Below are 19,776 nucleotides of genomic sequence, written 5' to 3' on the forward strand. Positions count from 1 at the left end.
TGGATTCAAAATACTCAATATACACCTAGATAAAAACCTTGCGGGGTCTTATTTCCAGAATGGGGTCACTTGTGGGGGACCTCCACTGTTTAGGTACCTTAGGGGCTTTCCAAATGCGACATAGCGTCCGCTAATTATTCCAGCCAATTGTGCAGTCAAATGGCACTTTTTCCCTTCCGAGCCCTGCTGTGCACCCAAACAGTTGATTTCGACCACACATAAGGTATCAGCATACTCAGGAGAAATTGCACAATAAATTTTATGCTGATATTTTTCCGTGTACTTTTGTTAAAAAAAAGCTATCTGGTTGAAGTAACAATTTTGTGGTAAAAATATATTTTTTTTATTTTCACAGCTCAACATTATAAACTTCTGTGAAGCACCTGGGGGTTCAGGGTACTCGCCAAACATCTAGATAAATTCCTTGTGGGGTCTATTTTCCAGAATGGGGTCACTTGTGGGGGACCTCCACTGCTTAGGCACCTCAGGGGCTCTCCTAATGCAACATGGCATCCGCTATTGATTCCAGCCAATTTTGCAGTCAAATTGCACTCCTTCTCTTCCGAGCCCTGCAGTGTGCCCAAACAGTTGATTTCCACCACGTACAAGATATCAACAAACTCAGGAGAAATTGCGCAATAAATTTCATGGTGATTTTTTTCCTGTTACCCTTGTGAAAAAAAAGCTACCTGGTTGAAGTAACAATTTTGTGGTAAAATTTTATTTTTTTATTTTCATGGCTCAACATTATAAACTTCTGTAAAGCACCTGGAGGTTCAGGGTACTCACCAAACATCTAGATAAATTCCTTGAGGGGCCTAGTTTCCAATATGGGGTCACTTGTGGTGTTTTTTTGCTGTTTACGTACCTTAGGGGTCCTCCAAATGCAACATGGTGCCCGCAATCTTTTTCAGCCAAATTTCCTTTCCAAAATTCAAATATTGCTCCTTTCGTTCCAAGCCCTCCCATTTCTCCAAACAAAGGTTTCAGACCACAAGTGAGGTATCACCGCGCTCATAAAAAAGTGGGTAACAAACATTGGGGTCAAATTTTTGGAATTACCTCTTGAAAAAGTGAAAAAATTGATGCTAAAGCAACATTTTTGAGAAAAAAATGAAAATTTTCAATGTGACAACGTAACGTTATCAAAATCTGTAAAGTACCTGTGGATCCAAAATGCTCACTATACCCCTAGATAGAAGCCTTAAGGGGTCTAGTTTCCAAAATGGTGTCACTTGTGAGGGGTTTCTGCTGTTTAGGTACCTTAGCGGACATGTAAATGCAACATGGTGCCCGCAATCTATTTCAGCCAAATTTGCTTTCCAAAATTCAAATATTGCTCCTTCTGTTCCGAGCCCTCCCATTTGTCCAAACAAAGGTTTCTGACCACATGTGGGGTATTGGCGCGTTCATAAGAAAGTGGGTAACAAGTTTTGGGGTTCATTTTGTTGTGTTATTTCTTCTAAAAGTGAATAAATTTGGGGTAGAGCAACATTTTAGGTAAAATTTTATTTTTTGCTTTTTTTCATTCCACTTTGCTTTAGTTCCTGTGAAGCACTTGAAGGGTTAATAAACTTCTTGGATGTGGTTTTGAGTACTTTGAGGGGTGCTGTTTTGAGAATGGTGTCACTCTTAGGTATTTTCTGTCACTTAGGCCTCTCAAAGTCACTTCAAATGTGATGTGGTCCCTAAAAAAAATGGTTTTGTGAATTTTGTTGAAAAAATGGGAAATTGCAGATGAACTTTAACCCCTTCTAACTTCCTAACCCCAAAACATTTTGTTTCAGAAATTGCGCTAATGTAAAGTAGACATGTGGGAAATGTTATTTATTAACTGTTTTGTGTGACATAACTCTCTGGGTTAAGGGCATAAAAATTAAAAGTTTGAAAATTGCAAAATTTTCAAAATTTTCATAAAATTTCCAATTTTTTCACAAATAAAAGCAAAAAATATCGTTCTAAATTTTTAACTATCATGAAGTACAATATGTCACGAAAAAACAATGTCAAAATCATTGGGATCCGTTGAAGCTTTCCAGAGTTATAACCTCATAAAGTGACACTGGTCAGAATTGCAAAATATGGCCTGGGCATTAAGGACAAAACTGGCTTCGTCCTTAAGGGGTTAAGATTTTAGAGTTGCGCTAATATAGTTTTCTAGCCATCTCAGTTTGGCCCCTATGAAACTCTTTCAAATTCTGGCACTAGCCCATCTTTTCTTATTTCTTTTCATGTCTTTTTCATGAAGGACATGAGTCTGTCTAAATCAACCTATTCATTAGCATTTATATTTCTAAAGCAATAAAACTTAACTACTTAGGAGTTAAACTTAGGAGTTTGTATGTTCTCCCCATGCTTGCGTGGGTTTCCTCAAATTCAAAAAAGACATACTGATAGGGATCATATGTTGTTGTGTACTTACGTTGTTGTGAGCCGCTCCGAGTCTTCGGAGATGGAGTGGCATATAAGTTCGACCAATAAATAAATAAATACTGTATATGTAGATGGCAGTATAAAATTACTTATATCTGTCTAAATGAAATTAGACGTTATACTACCTCTTAAAGTTCAAAACAAATCAATATCTGTAAAAGACAATATTGAAGATTTAAAATTTACTTAGAAGTTAAAATGAGGTATTGGAAAAGCTCTGATTAAATAAACAAATGAATAAATTAAATTTTAAAAAATATTTATCTGTTTCTTTTTTAGTTCTAATCAACATTAGAAAGAATTTACAGTGCCCTGCAGTTAGCCGACTAATTAAGCTCCAAACTATGATAATTGTAAAAATGACAAAGTGCTTATCTGCCAATTCATAATCCAATATTTGGTTCTGACTGTCCTTTCTATCTGGAGCAGAACAGAATTCTAAAAAAGATGTATACTGCCCAAAAGGTAAAATCCGAAAGTCTAAATAAACATTTGGAATATATGTTAAAGATTTTCCTGGTAAGTACATACCTAACATATTTTGAACAGAACTATTGACATAGCACATCCAAATTTTGCAGGTTACAAACATAGTAGAGATTGCCCAATAATGAATTAGTAATTTGGGTAAAGTACTCCAATGTAATATAACATATATAAGAGAAGAGCAATGGAGTAGCTAAAATAGGACAACTTAATAAAGCTAAGCACCTATATAGTTTCAATAATATAGTGAATTTCCACTATGTAATTCCAATCCTTACACTTTATAGTTATAATTAGTTATGTTTAAATTTATATATTCTATAACTATACTTGAACTTATCTATAAGTGGTTGATAGTATAAATTGTTGCAAAATTTTACTATTTCATCTTTGTGATTACTATTCTCAGATCATTCTTTCTATACTGGCTTTAAGAGACATATGCCAGTCTTGTTACATTTGATTTATTTTATTCTTCAATGATCATGTTTGCTTCCTATACAAACCATACTCATATATTTCAGCCGGTATGGATTATGTTGCAGCAATTCATTCATTGGTGATTTACTATCTTAAGGGCCCACTCACACAGTCGTAAATTCTCTCATGTGAGAGAATCAGATGAATTATACTAATGACACTTGGCTCAAAATCTGATAAGAATTTGAGCTGAGTGTCATTAACTGTGATCCAATTGTCTTGCATGCAAGAATCAAAGCACAGATGAGAAGAAGAAATAAGATGGAGAACAGCTGTCATTAACCCCTTATATTACCCTGAGTGCCACTGCACAAGGGCAGCCTGGATGAGCTGGGTAAAGCACCGGAATTGGCACATCTAGTAGAAGTGCCAATTCTGGTGCAGCTGGGGCTGCTATTTTTAGGCTGGAGAGGGCTCAATAACAATGTGCCTCCCTAGTATGAGAATACCAGCCCCCTAGCTGCCCGCTTTATCTTGCTTGGGGTATAAAAATTGGGGCGACCTCAAGATGTTTTTTTTTTAAAGTTATTTAATAAATTAAAAAAATGCATGGGGTCCCTTGTATCTGGATGCACAGCCAAGACAACGCACACATCTGAGAGCTAAGAGCCTATAGTTGTCTTATTATCTGTGCTGGGCATCAAAATACCCTATGACATTTTTTTCCAATTATTTATTTATTTTTACACTCCACTTCAGTGACCCAGACAGCTAGTGGGACTGAAATCACAGACACTGTCACAGAGGGTGGGTGGGGAAAGCAAGACTGCAACCAATCACAGACAGTTTTATCACAGTAATGCCAGTAGCAACAACAATCCCAGCATGTTTAGTGGCTAAAAATCAAGTGCCAACATGTGGTGAGGGAACTAGAAACCCAAAAGCTTAATACTAAAATGGTTGTCGAGTAATGGATATCATTAAAACCTTAATTTTCGTGTGAGTAACAAATAGTACCAATTATATTTTATCATTACTAATTGTTACCTCTGGCAGTGCCAGTATCAGTTTTAATCAGTGTCCTACAAACGCCTTTGTTGCAGTAACTATCAAACATTTACACTGCAGACTTTCAATTCTGTTACCAACAGCTCTATTTATTCTCTTTTTTATTAATCTAAGCCACAGCACTTTTGGAGCTAACAAAAGTATCTATCAAAAAAATTCTTCTAGCTGATTTATTGGATGAGATAAACAATCACCCTTTTTACTTTAATTAAATTTAGCCAGAGAAAATGGAGAACACAATTCCAATGTCTTGCTCTGTTGGTCGTTGTTTGCCATGGTGGAAGGGGCATTAAAAGTTGCAACTAACATGGTAGTGGAGGTTGAATCAAATCAGGGCAAATTTAAAGGTGATAAGCCAAGGGCAAGAAGCTCAGAACAATAGCCACCTTGAGGCATTTCTGAGCTGGATCATGTATGATGATTGAGGTGTGAATAAGACCTGGAGAACATGTTAGTTTGTCTTGGAGGTGACATCACCAGAGAGGGATGTTACAGTGTGAAGGTTCTAAAGGAGGAAATCCATGGCAGTCAATGCATGTATAGAGAAGTAATAACTGCTCTCCATCAGCACATGAAGCAACATCAACTTCTCATTTATGAAAACAGAGCTGTTCAGAAATTTTGGCCAAGCTCAAGCTAGCATCCTACTCCGTTTCCTTAAGCTCTATTTTTGTAGCACAGCTACACATTCAAGTAGCACCTTGTCATTGTCATTATCATTATTATCATCTTCCACAACTACTGCATGTGTTATTTTTATTATTCTGACTCCTCCTACTCCATTGAACCATCCCTTATTGTGTGGCAAGGAAACACTTTGCAGTTACCATCATAGCACTTAGAGGACTCATTGTCTTTCAAGAAATTATGATACTTTTTCAGCCTCAGAGGAAGATGCCCAGACACATTTATTTTTCATAAAAAGGAGGGCCTGCTTTGTTCTTTCATGTGCAGGAGTTCATTATCTTGACTTTATATTGAGTTTGAAAATGCACTGAAGTATAGACAAATGGAGCAGCAACTATGGGCAAGGACAGTATATGTCTTTCATGACCCATGGGGGAAATGTTTTGAACGGCAGCAATCTAGAACTGCAATCACAATGGTAAGATGATTTAGAAGCCTCCACAATAAAGCACTAGGGATGCTTCCACAGCTTGATAGTCAAGGGAAAATGGCACACAGTTCCATCCATTCCTTGCTTTCCTTCCTGTAAAGTTCAGTAATTGCAAGATATTTTACAGCTTGTGAGCATTGGTAAAGAAAGCTATACTATGGGTCAGTTGCTTCTCTACATAAAGCAACAAATATCATGCTGCATGACTAATCATTAATTGCATTTGGACATTGCAGTTGACAATGTACAGAACACAATAACTGCCCTAGTTAACTCATGCTCCCTACACAATGCAAGTGTTAAACTTTTTTTACTAATTTTTTTAAAGAAATATACCCACTTGATCGTGGTCATGGCTAGGAGATTGTCACGTCTAAGGACATCATACAGGCATTGCAAAAACATTGACTACTGCCAAGTATGATAGGGACGCATTTGAGATGGACAGCGACAATTGAAAATTGTAAATGACTTCAACCTACTCGGATCAAAGATCACTCAAGATGCAGCTATGACACCATAAGTCAATAGCTATGGGCAAATAAAAATATGAAGTCACTAGACAAGGTTCTCAAATTAGGAAGATTTCACTGGTGACGAAGACACCCCTCATACATAGTCTGGTCTTTTCTGTAGTATCATAGGGATGCAAAACCTGGACGATAAAGAACCAACACATAAGAAAAAACAACAGTTTCAAAATGTTCTGCTGGAAAAGTATGTTATCAATACCAAGGGTGCAAGAAGAACAAGCAAATCATTTTTTTAAAAAAATCAACCAAGACATGTAACTCACAGCAAGGATCACCAAGCAAAAACTTGCCTACTTTGGACACATCATAAGAAGAGTGTAATCACTGGAGAAGAATGTTGTGGTCAGAAAAATAGAAAGAAAAACACAAAGAGGAAGACCAGCAATCCAATGTCTTGATATAATCAAGAAAATGGCAGCAAAGATCCTGGTGGATATACAGTATCTATGCTTGCACAAAACTGGAAATACTGATCTTGCTACAAGAGTGTTCATCCATCAAGTCGCCATGGCTCGAGTTCAAGCTGGAGGCTGTTAAGAAAAGAATAAAAATATGTATAATTTCCTTTACACTTCACATATATACTTTGTGTTAGTACATCACATAAAATGAAAATAAAATACATTATCAGTGTAATGTGAGAAAATGTTGAAGAGTTCATGGACCATGAGTACTCTTTCAATGCATTGTGTAGTCTACTGCTGTTATTGCTGCTGTAAATCAATACTGTACTGCTGTTTATTTAGCCTATACAGGATAATTAATAATTCAACAGTTCCTATCCTCAAAAATTTTTTGCAAGGTTTTTTAAGAAAGCATGCTTCTTCATTTTCAAAACAGCACTGATTTAACAACAGGGAAAAAAAATCATCAACTTGTTAAAATGCCATTGCTTCTTCACTTTGCCGAGTCCTTTTTTAGATTTTTGTTACAGACCCCAAAATGGAATACTTTTTGGATTGATTTTTAAGAAGCTATTCCTTATTCACTTTCAAATTAGCAAATAAGTGTTGCTTGCCCCAACACAGAGATTCCTTTTAAGGCCCCTTTACACACTGCAACATCACTAACGACATTGCTGAAATGTCACCCGTTTTGTGACGTAATAGCGACCTCCCCAGCGATATTGCAGTGTGTGAAACGCATCAGCGACCTGGCCCCTGCTGTGAGGTTGCTGATTGCTACAAATCTTTCAGGACCATTTTTTGGTCCTTTTTTTTTCCCGCTGAGCAGCCTGCATTGGTGTCTTTTACACTGTTTCAATGACTTCGTTAGCGACTTCCCTTTCAAATAGCTGCTTTGACACGTCCCCAATGACCAGCTAGGTCATTCTGCAGGTCCGCATCGCTGCTGCGTCGTTGGCCAGGTCTGCCTGTTTGACAGCTCACCAGCAACTCACCAGAGACTTTGTAGCTATCCTGGCCAGGTTGGGATCGCTGGTGGGATCGCTAGAAAGTCTCAGTGTGTAAAGGGGCCTTTAGACAGCTTATTAAAAATCTGTTGATTGTTCTCTTTTCAAACTGTAAACCTATTACTGCTCCAACAAAGGGAAACATTTTGGAAGACTTGTTAGAAAGCTATAGCTAATTCATTAAACAAACAACAACCTCATTCTACTCCACAAACAAAGATAATTGCTGGATTACTGCTGGTTAAAAAAACCTGACTTCTTCTATGTATGCTGCCTGTGTATAAACACCAGCATGGCAGTCAATTACAAAAAGGATACATTTTAAGCCATTTTTAATGTAAAATGTGTAGTATGTTAATAAACAAGCTTATTGTTTACCACTGATTAGCATCCTTTTAACCATAGCCATGTATCTTGAGGTTACTTGGACAGTACTAAGGCAGTGTATGTGTTAAAGAGTTTGAAAGGAATTAAATACTGTTCTAGATGACCTCAGAATGATACTGTCATGCCTCGGGGTTTGATCTGGTGGGCCTATGTTTTGTTGTTGGCTTCCCTATCCTCAGAGCAACAACAGGTTCACTCTTTGTCTTGGTTCTTTTTTGCATGTTAAACATTCTTTAGTTTTTTTTTGGCTAACAGGTGTTTCCACTTGTTTTTTTTAACTACCTAATCACCTTTTGGGTCCAGCTATTTATGTCTTCCTCTTACTGGTCTTTCCTACTGGTTATATTCTGAAGTTAATCTTGCTTTCAAGTCCAGCTAAACTGCCGTTTATTAAGCTAGTCAATGAGAGACCAGCTAAGGCCCCCTTCACACGTCCGTGAAAAACACGTGCGTGTCTTACGTGCCGTTTTTTGGGTCCGTGTCCCATTTTTTTTGTCCGTTTTTCTGGTACGTGTGACATCCGTGTGATTGTGTATGCTAGCCGTGTGTGCGTGTAGAATGTCCATGTGTGCATGAGATACGTAAGTGTAATGTCCGTGTGTTGTACGTGTGAAATGTTCCGTGTGTGATGCACAATGATGTTGCTATATGCCCGCTGACAGCAGACAGACAGCAATCAATCAAGAAATAACGTCTGGAACACCATTCTGAGTCTGAACTGGGTGCAAAACCTAACAAATCTACACTATATGGAGAGAAGGTTTGCACACCAGTGACTATGTAAGGGGAATATAAGAAAAGCAGAAACTGCTGTGTGAATACTGACATGAAAAATTCAATAGCTATATGTAAGAGTGAAAGTATGAAAAATGGAATCTGCATTACTGCCATGAACATATGAATAAAGAGAAATTTAGCTATTGAATTGATCAATGCAACAGAGCCCCAACACTACGCCAAAGTATTTCTCTACATTGGGGTCCCTAGCTAGTGTGTGTCCTCTCAAGCAGTTAAAAAACTTACCATGTATGGGAAGCTGAGACCCAGGCTATATATATGCGTATAATGTGGACTGGCAATAGGTGTGGGTGGGGCCGGGTTCTCAAACAAAAGACTACAAATCAATCAAGAAATAACGTCTGGAACACCATTCTGAGTCTGAACTGGGTGTAAAAACCTAAAAAAATCTACACATTATGGAGAGAAGGTATTCACACCAGTGACTATGTAAGGGGAATATATGAAAAGCAGAAACTGCTGTGTGAATACTGACATGAAAAATCCAATAGCTATATGTAAGAATGAAAATATGAAAAATGGAATCTGCATTACTGCCATGAACATGGCAGTAATGCAGATTCCATTTTTCATATTTTCATTCTTACATATAGCTATTGGATTTTTCATGTCAGTATTCACACAGCAGTTTCTGCTTTTCATGTATTCCCCTTACATAGTCACTGGTGTGCATTCCTTCTCTCCATATCGAGCAGACAGACAGCGTCGCGCGATGAGAATGAACTCGGGTGAACTTCACCCGACTTCATTGTCATCCCGCGGCTCTGTCTGTGTTGCGTACTGATTAGCAGTCACCTATGAAGGACTCACCAGTGACTGGTAATCCCCTGAGTGACTGAAGTGAGCAGCGCGATTAGCGCTGCTGTCACTCAGGTTACCCGCGGCTAGCTGGATCCTCCACCCGAGACCGCAACTCACCTGTGACTTCATCGCTGTCATTCGGGCGACTTGCTGTCACAGTTGGAGGATCCAGCGGTGGCCGCGAGTAACCTGAGTGACATCATCACTGATCGCGCTACTCACCTCAGTTGCTGTGTGGAGCTGACAGGAGCGGCGGTGTTCTACTGCAGCTCCTGTCACCTTCATGTAGCAGAGCTGAGAGCGTCGTGGGACCTCTGTGGATTACGCCGGAGCTGGAAGGGTTTTCGGGGCTTAATAAAGTGGTGAACGAGGGTGGGTTTTTTTGTTTACTATTTCAAATAAAGGATTTTTCGTTGTGTGTGCTTATTTTCTTTAACTTACAGGTTAATCATGGAAGATATCTCGGGGAGACACCTGTCATGATTAATCTTGGACTTAGTGGTAGCTATGGGCTGCTGCCATTAACTCCTTATTACTCCGATTGCCAACGCACCAGGGCAAATAGGGATGAGCCGGGTACAGTCCCGGGACTGTCGCATCTAATGGATGCAGCAATTCCGGGCGGCTGCTGGCTGATATTGTTAGGCTGGGGGGCTTTTCATAACGTGGAGCTCCCCATCCTGAGAATACCAGCCTTCAGCTGGTATCAAAATTGGGGGGACCCGCATGTCGTTTTATTTTTATTATTTATTTTTTTTTTTTACTGCTCGATATTGACACGCCACTGGCGGCTGCGATTGGTTGCAGTGAGACAGCTGTCACTCAGCGTGGGGGCGTGTCTCACTGCAACCAATCATAGGCGCCGGTGGGTGGGGAAAGCAGGGAATACGAGATTGAATAATGAGCGGCCGGCTTTTTCAAAATAGTAAAAGCCGCCGGAGTTTTTTTAACAGCTGTGCAGCGCCACGCCGGTGATCGGGGAACGGTGAGTATGAGAGAGGTGGGAGACTGACCGACAAACTGAGAGAGGGACAGTCAAGAGAGAGAGACCGACTGACCTACACAGAAAAAAAAGATTGACCAACATCGCTTCAAAAAAGCACAAAACGTACATGGACCATATGGAGATGCATTCGTGTCACGTAGTGTGCTCACGGACCCATAGACTTTCATTGGGTGCGTGTGTGCGTGTTCCGTACAGAAAACGGACATGCATCCGTGTTTTACGGACAAACAAATAAATCATGCACACGGACACACGCACCTTATGGAAAAACGCACGTATAATTCCATACATTGAATAACATTTTGAGTACGTGTGTCTGTGTCTCCGGTACATACGGAAACGGACCTAATACGTACCGGAGACACGGACGTGTGAAGGGGGCCTAAGATAGTTTTTGCTGCTGTCACTGCTCTCTATGCTGCTCCTTTCTCATCATTTCAGTTAGGAAGTAGGTGGAATTCCATTAGTGCAGTAAGCACCTTTACTTTCCACTTTGCATTTGTGGTTATTTTTACTCACTTTAAATCTTTAACTATCTTAGTATTCCCTCCCTATTTAGATTAATTACACTCTGCCCTTTCCCCCCAGTTCCTTAGGAAGTACAAGAAATGCTCAACGGTCTCTCACACAGCCTAGATCTGAGTAGTCTCCTTTAAGTCTGTGGTTAGGACTATTCCAGCTCATGCAGGGGCCACAAGGGACCTTAGTCTGTATAAGAACTGGCTGGGGAAGTTGCAGTATTCAGAGTTAGATCTTTTTTTCCTTCTGAGTTGCTACACAAGCATAATAGATACTTGTTTATTTTAGGGAATTGGAGGTATTGCAGTACTTGCTATTTTTGAAAATCTAAATGCTGTAAATTCAATTTTTCTCAAAAATTTGACAAAGTGTAAGAATTTGAATTTCAAAAGATTAAATGATCTAAAAAACTCACTTTAACCCAACCTGCACACTTCTAACTATACAGACTCTTGACTATCCGGTGCACACTCTAAAAGGTTTGTAGAGGCTCAGATGTGGCAAGGGAAGATGAGTGTAGACTGGAGTACTGCATAGACCATAGAAGTATGAATCCGTGAGGTTTGAGAGCTAAAATCCAAGGTGAGGATAATTTTTAAAAACATTTTTAACCTTTAATTATTATGACCTCAGAATATATATTATCAAATTAGTTTTGCAGTAAATAAAATCTGAAAAAAAAAATCTTTTGGCCAAATGTAAATAGATACCCATTAGAGATGAGTTAAGGTCCAGTCACACTAAGCAACTTACCAGCGATCCCAACAACGATAGGGATTGCTGGTAAGTTGCTAGGAGGTTGCTGGTGAGATGTCACACTGCGACGCTCCAGCGATCCCACCAGCAACCTGACCTGGCAGGGATCGCTGGAGCGTGGCTACACGAGTTGATGGTGAGCTCACCAGCAACCAGTGACCAGCCCCCAGCTCTGCGTGGAAGATGCTGCGCTTGGTAACTAAGGTAAATATCGGGTAACCAACCCGATATTTACCTTGGTTACCAGCGCACGGAGCTACACATGCAGAGAGCAGGGAGCAGCGCACACTGAGCGCTGGCTCCCTGCTCTCCTAGTTACAGCACACATCGGGTTAATTACCCGATGTGTGCTGCAGCTACATGTGCACAGAGCAGAAGCAGCGCACACCGCTTAGCGCTGGCTCCTTGCTCTCCTAGTTACAGCACACATCGGGTTAATTACCTGATGTGTACTGCAGCTAAATGTGCACAGAGCAGGGAGCAGCGTACAATGCTTAGCGCTGGCTCCCTGCTCTCCTAGCTACAGCACACATCAGGTTAATTAACCCGATGTGTCCTGCAGCTACATGTGCACAGAGCAGGAGCCGGCACTGACAGAGAGAGCGGCGGAGGCTGGTAGCAAAGGTAAATATCGGGTAACCAACGACAGGGCTTCTTGGTTACCCGATGTTTACTGTGGTTACCAGCCTCCGCAGAAGCCGGCTCCTGCTGCCTGCACATTTAGTTGTTGCTGTCTCGCTGTCACACACAGCGATCTGTGCTTCACAGCGGGACAGCAACAACTAAAAAATGGCCCAAGACATTCAGCAACAACCAAGACCTCACAGCAGGGGCCAGGTTGTTGCTGGATGTCACACACAGTGACATCACTAGCAACATCGCTGCTACGTCACAAAAGTTGTTCGTTAGCAGCGATGTTGCTAGCAATGTTGCTTAGTGTGACGGGGCCTTAAGCACTAAAATGTTCAAGTGCTCATTACTCGTATCAAGCAGATCAGATGCTCGGACGAGCCAGAAGCATTTTTCCAGCAGAACCTCCCAGGAGGTTTTGGGTAGAGATGAGCCTTGTTCGAATCGAACCATTCGCCAATTTCAAATTCGAGTTGTTTTGGGTGATGTTCGAGTTGTTCGACGAACTTGAACAATTTGCTTACTGTTCGACCGTTTGAGTTACCAATCGATAACGGTTCGATCACCAAAAGTGTAGCGAGTTACTAGCTGGTTTTTCACTGTAATACTGTCAGTCACTGTTAATAATGATATTATCAAAATTCAGCATATAGTGCGCAGGGGGGACAGGATTTAGATCAGTGCTGCTGAGCGTTGAAAGAATGGCGATTGCAATTTTTTTTCCTAACCGCGCGTACAGCGGGGCGGGCCAGGCTGTCAGCCAATCACAGACACACACAGCAAAGTTGATTTTTGACAGACAAGCAAGGGCACGTTTCATTGGTTGTACATGTCACATGTCCTTGCCCTTTAAGACCCGGCCATTTTCCCCATCGTCGCCATTATCTTAGTGATGCGGGTGTGTGTCAGTCACCGCTTCTGCTGCTGCTGTGGGCGCTATACACTTATACAGTGCAATTTACACATCAGTTTAGGGATTAGGGACTACTTGTAATTTCAGCTCTTTTCAGGGCTAGATAAGAGCAGTTCATAGCCATTTTTGCTAGGCAGGTCTTTGCCAGAGCTGTGCAAGGGTTTTTCACAGCATCTGTCTTAATCAGTTCAGGCAATTCTTTGGGGCATATTATCAGTGTGTGTGATAGTCAGTGACGTACCACTGCTGTCAAGAAAGCTACCCCACCTCTCCATTTCTACTAGACAATTTTTAACTACAGGTAGTTCAGGCAATTCTTTGGGGCATAGTATCACTGTGTGTAATAGTCAGTGACCTACCACTGCTGCCAAGAAAGCTACCCCACATCTCGATATGTAGTAGCCAATTTTTAACTGCAGCTAGTCCAGGCAAAACCTTGGGCATAGTATCAGTGTGTGATAGCCAGAGTCATAGCACTGCTGTCAAGAAAGCTATCCCATATCTCTATTACTACTAGCCAATTTTAAACTGCAGGTAGTCCAGGCAATTCTTTGGGGCATAGTATCAGTGTGTGTGATAGTCAGTAACCTACGAATGCTGTCAAGAAAGCTACCCCACCTTTCCATTTCTACTAGCCAATTTTAAACTGCAGGTAGTCCAGGCAATTCTTTGGGGCATATTATCAGTGTGTGTGATAGTCAGTGACCTACCACTGCTGTCAAGAAAGTTATCCCACCTCTCCATCTTTAGTAGCCAATTTTTAACTGCAGCTAGTCATGGCAATCCCTTGGGAATAGTATCAGTGTGTAATAGACAGTGGCGCAGCACTGCTGTTAAGAAAGCTACCCCACCTCTCCATTTCTACTAGCAAATTTTTAACTGCAGCTAGTCCAGGCAATCCCTTGAACATAGTATCAGTGTGTGATAGCCAAAGTCATAGCACTGCTGTCAAGAAAGCTACCCCACCTCTTCATTTCTACTATCCAATTTTAAACTGCAGGTAGTCCAGGCAATCTTTGGGGCATAGTATCAGTGTGTGTGATAGTCAGTGACCTACCACTGCTGTCAAGAAAGCTACCCCACCTCTCCATCTGTAGAAGCCAATTTTTAACTGCAGCCAGTCCAGACAATCCCTTTTTCATAGTATCAGTGTGTGATAGTCAGTGGCGTATCACTGCTGTCAAGAAAGGTACCCCACCTCTCCATTTCTACTAGCCAATTTTTAACTGCAGGTAGTCCAGGCAATCCCTTGGGCATAGTATCAGTGTGTGATAGTCAGTGACCTACCACTGCTGTCAAGAAAGCTACCTCACCTCTCCATTTCTACTAGCCAATTTTTAACGGCAGCTAGTCCAGGCAATCCCTTGGGCATAGTATCAGTGTGTGATAGTCAGTGTCATAGCACTGCTGTCAAGAAAGCTACACCACCCCTCCATTTCTACTAGCCAATTTTTAACTGCAGCTAGTCCAGGCAATCCCTTGGGCATAGTATCAGTGTGTGATAGTCAGTGGCGTAGCACTGCTGTCAAGAAAGCAACCCCACCTCTCCATTTCTACTAGTCAATTTTTAACTGCAGGTAGTCCAGGCAATTCTTTGGGGCATATTATCAGTGTGTGTGTGTGTCGCCAGGGGTTAAGGGGATACCCAGAACTGGGCCAAAGGGTCGTTTCTGGAAAGGGTATCACGGTGTCGCGACCCGGTCTGTGCTCCCTGGTTCCACAATAAAAAGGGGGGTTATGTTCGTGACGCCACCCGTGGAATGTGATCAGAGATGACCACCGCTGCTGCAGAACCTCCGGGGGTGATGGAAGGTAGATTGAGATGGGTCGGCGCCCCACGGGTAGAGCCTTTTCCCCGGGGCAGTGTGTTAGTCTATAGGGGGAGTGCAGGACATGAGCACGATAAACAGGCAGACTCACAGTCTTGAAGTTTCTTTGTCTTTTACTCATGATGGTATTCAGCAGAGTACTGTCCACAGAGTTTGTGAGGGGTTCAGGGTTTCTCCCACCCAGCCGGGCCGTTTTGGCTTCCTTGCTTGCACTGTGTGTCTGTGGCCCTGCTGCTGTGTGAACTATGCAGCTGGCTCTGCTCTGCTCCTAGGTACCGACCTGACAGGCAACTTGAGTCCTTACTTGTATGTTCCTGAACTCTGCGTTTGTTGCGGTGTCTGTGGTACAGATGAAGAATGTGGAATCCTCACTTCTCTGGTGTTAACTGTACAGTATGTAACCTGCAGTCTCGGATCCAGCATCCGTTCTGTGTGCTCCACTGGGGTGAGCTCTGCAATGCTCTGCCTCCCAGGAATGTTCCTCTGTGTAATATGTCTCTTTTCCTCAGGCCCTTGGCTTAGGCCTGGAATTGGTCAGTGGATCCTGAGGTGAGCTAAAGCCAGCTTCCAACCTGCAGAGATCCTTTCTCCTCAGTTCTCTGCACTGAACTGAGCTGCAGCTGCACTGAACTGCACTCTCTGCACAAACAAACTAAACTGAACTCTGACCATTTCCTCTCCCCACCAGAATATACAGGGAAGCAGCTTGGTCTCCCCCTTCTGGCCAGGAGGTCTAGTGTTGTGTGTGGGGAGTTAACCCTTTGTGTTGTTACTGTGGAAACCCTGGGGTGCCACATTCCCCCTTAGTGAAGAACAGTACTCCGGGACTGTGAAAGAAACAAACAAGTGTATATATAAATACAGAGTCTCAAAAGGAAAAAATACAAAAACCTTAAAGTTCAAAAAGAGTCCAAAATGTTCAAAAAGCAGTTTCTCCAGGGCTTAGTCTATTGCCTCTGGGGAAAGGAAATTGTTTAAGAATATGTACGTGTTCATACAGGATAGTCTCTGTAGGTACTGGGCTTATGGGTCTTAACGTTGCAATTATATAAACATTTAAACAACCAAACGCTTATTACAGGTGTCTCTACTCTGGTCATAAGTGCAGTAGGCCTCACGGCCCTTGGGCCACCAACATGTGATCAAGTTGTAACTCTCCGTGCTGCCACCTTACACCACTCTTCTCTCACCTTTTCTGTACACTAAACTGTTACGGTTTTTCATATAAACATTATAACATATGTACATTTTATATGCAATTCCACATTAGTCTTTATATCTTGCTGGTATCTGACCCTGAGTACTACAACTACTACTACTACTACTTGAGGATTCTCTCCCTTGAGAAAGCATTAGTACCGTCGCAAAACGCGCGTTGGTGGTGATCCCTCTTATTCGGGTATGTGCATTATGTCTTGAATATTCTTATGCCTCTAGCCAGGGGGTTTTGTGGGTGTTTTTCTGAGTAGTCATGGTAGTTCTGGGGGCCTGCCCTTTTATCCTATTGCACTCGCACTTTATTGAGAAATATGCTATATATGGTTAGGTATCCTCTACTACCATGATGTATACCTTTGATTAGTCTTGGTGATCACACTGTGGGGCACCGTAATGTTACCATTGTAGTATTCCTATATTCCATCTGTGACCATATTATTCTTTAGCCATTTGGTGATTTTTTTCACCTCTTACTCGGCTATTGTTGTACTTGTATATTTTTGGTCACCTCCTCCACGGCTATACACTAGGTCATTGTGTTCTATTGTGTGTACCATACATGTACTGGCCCATGTTTATGTACATTTTTGTTCTCTCCCACGACATGGTTAGGTACCCTCTACTACCATGATGTATACCTTTGATCAGTCTTGGTGATCACACTGTGGGGCACTGTAATGGTACCATTGTAGTATGCATATATTCTATCTGTGACCATATTATCCTATAGCCATTTGGTGATATTTTTCACCTCTCACACGACTATTGTTGTACTTGAATATTTTTGGTCACCTCCTCCACGGCTATACACTGGTCATTGTGTCCCATTGTGTGTACCATACATGTACTGGCCAATGTATATGTACATTTTTGTCCTCTCCCACGACTATTGAAGGTGGTATTGTTCATCCCCTTTTTGAACACTTTGAGTGTACTATGCGAACTATTCCCACCTCTCCCACGGCTATTGGTTATTATCTCTGCACTATTATTCCATGCCCCATTGACTTTATGGTAGTTGTTTTTATACTTGTATTTTTGCTGTTTTGCCTGTCCGTCATTTAATAATAAAAATTACTTCTTTGCACAAGATACTCTTTGTCCTCTGTCTTTGCATTAATTGCGAGTAGTGCATACATGCTTCCAGTATATTATTGTTGGTTGCATGTTCACCGTATGGCTCATGTATTGGGATTTTTTCTCATAACATGTGATCAAGTTGTAACTCTCCGTGCTGCCACCTTACACCACTCTTCTCTCACCTTTTCTGTACACTAAACTGTTACGGTTTTTCATATAAACATTATAACATATGTACATTTTATATGCAATTCCACATTAGTCTTTATATCTTACTGGTATCTGACCCTGAGTACTACGCTGTGACCTGCGTACCGCTGGTGTACTGGGTGTACTTAGCATAATGGTGTGGGTGGAAGTGTACCTATTTGGTGTTTCTGGTACTTGTGAGGATGGGGGGGCTGACTGTAGGACTGGCAAGCTCACTGGGACCAGGAATCTGTTCTTCCGGTACGGTTTGGACTTCCAGTTCTTCTCATCTTGGGACTTCTTGGGGTACGAGGTCTGATGCTGGTTCCACCACTTGAGGGAAGGCGATCATTGGGACTACTACTGCTCCATAGTAATTTGGCCATGTTTTTGGGAAATCTCCTAAGACTGTAGGGAACACATCTTCTTCCTCCTTGACAGGTTGTACCTGTATGGGTAAGGTGACTTCTGGTGTCTTCAGGGTTTCAGGATACGGTTTGAGTTGATCTCTTGACACGACAGCTGATGTCCTTCCTTCATCCTTACTGATGAGACACACTTTGGGATTATCCATACTGGATGGTAAGACTGTATATGGGATGTTTTCCCACTGATTATCCAATTTGTTCGTGCGTCGCTTCCTCTTGAGAACTTGGTCACCAGGTTGCAATGGGGTTGCTAGAGCATGCTGGTTGAAGTTTCTCTCTTGTCTTCCCCTAGCTTGTTGGAGACTTTTCTCTACGCACTCTTGTACCTGGCGATACTGTTGCTGATGTAGGGTATCCCAATTGGATTCTTGAACTTCTGCATCTGGCTTCAGAATTCCCATATCTAAATCAATTGGCAGTTTACCGGGCCTTGCACGCATGAGGTAGGCGGGGGTGCAGTTCTTAGAACTCACCGGGACATGATTGTACAAGTCCACCAAGTCGGGCAATTTCTCTGGCCATTGATTTCTTTCTGACTCTGGTAAGGTCTTCAACAGGTCAATCACAATATGGTTCATCTTCTCGCATAAGCCATTTGTTTGGGGATGGTATGCTGTTGTGCGAATCTTTTTACAGCCATACATGTTGCAGAATTCTTGGAAGATCTGTGATTCAAAAGCTGGACATTGATCTGCAAGGACTTGTTCTGGGTAACCATGGGGTCTGCAAAAGTACATCTGGAATGCTTTAGCTGCTGTTTTAGCTGTAACATCTTTGACGGGTACCACCACTAAGAAGCATGAGTAATGATCTATGATGGTTAAGGCATAGACATAGCCAGACCGGCTTGGTGACAACTTGACATGGTCTAATGCGACTAGCTCGAGTGGTTGCTTGGTTACTATGGACTGGAGTGGAGCTCTCTGGTTCTGTTGATCCTTTCTTCTGAGGTTGCACAGTCCGCATTTTCTACACCAATCTTCAATTGATTTCCTCATGCCAACCCAGTAGAATCTTTCTCTTAAGAGCACTTCCAACTTTTTCCAACCAAAATGACCTGCACCGTCGTGGTAAGCTTCCAGAACCATCTTGACATCTCTCTTGGGCACAATGATCTGCCAGACCAACTCATGTGTTTTTGGATTGGTGTGCCTTCTACAGAGCTTCCCTTGGTACAGGAACAATTTACCTCTCTTCTTCCAGAAAAGTTGTGTCTCAGCTGAGGCATTCTGATTAGGGTACACGCCTTGTTGTGTAAGCAGTTCTTTCACTAGCTTCACAGCTGGATTGCTGTCTTGTGTGGCAGCCCATCCATGGTGTGCTAATGGGTTGAGGTTTGCCTGCTGTTGTTTTTGGTAGACCATCGGTTGATACTGTCCCATCTTAGGATGGTGAAAGGCCGGCAGCTCAATTTCTTCCAAACCCTCCGGTTCCTCTTCCATGTCCCCTGAGTGTGGCATCCGGGATAAGGCATCTGCATTCCCATTCTTGTGGCCTGCCCTGTATTTGATGACAAAGTTGTAGTTTGACAGTCAGGCTATCCATCGCTGTTCCAGCGCACCTAATTTTGCCAAGTCCAGGTGGATCAATGGATTGTTGTCAGTAAAGATGGTAAATTCTGCAGCTGCCAGGTAGTGTTTGAAACGCTCTGTTACAGCCCAAACTACTGCCAGTAGTTCTAACTTGAAGGAGCTGTAATTCTCTGGGTTTCTTTCTGTAGGCCGGAGCTTCCTGCTTGCAAAGGCAATAACTTT

The sequence above is a fragment of the Anomaloglossus baeobatrachus genome, chromosome 1 (assembly GCF_048569485.1).
Source record: "Anomaloglossus baeobatrachus isolate aAnoBae1 chromosome 1, aAnoBae1.hap1, whole genome shotgun sequence".
Classification (NCBI taxonomy): domain Eukaryota; kingdom Metazoa; phylum Chordata; class Amphibia; order Anura; family Aromobatidae; genus Anomaloglossus; species Anomaloglossus baeobatrachus.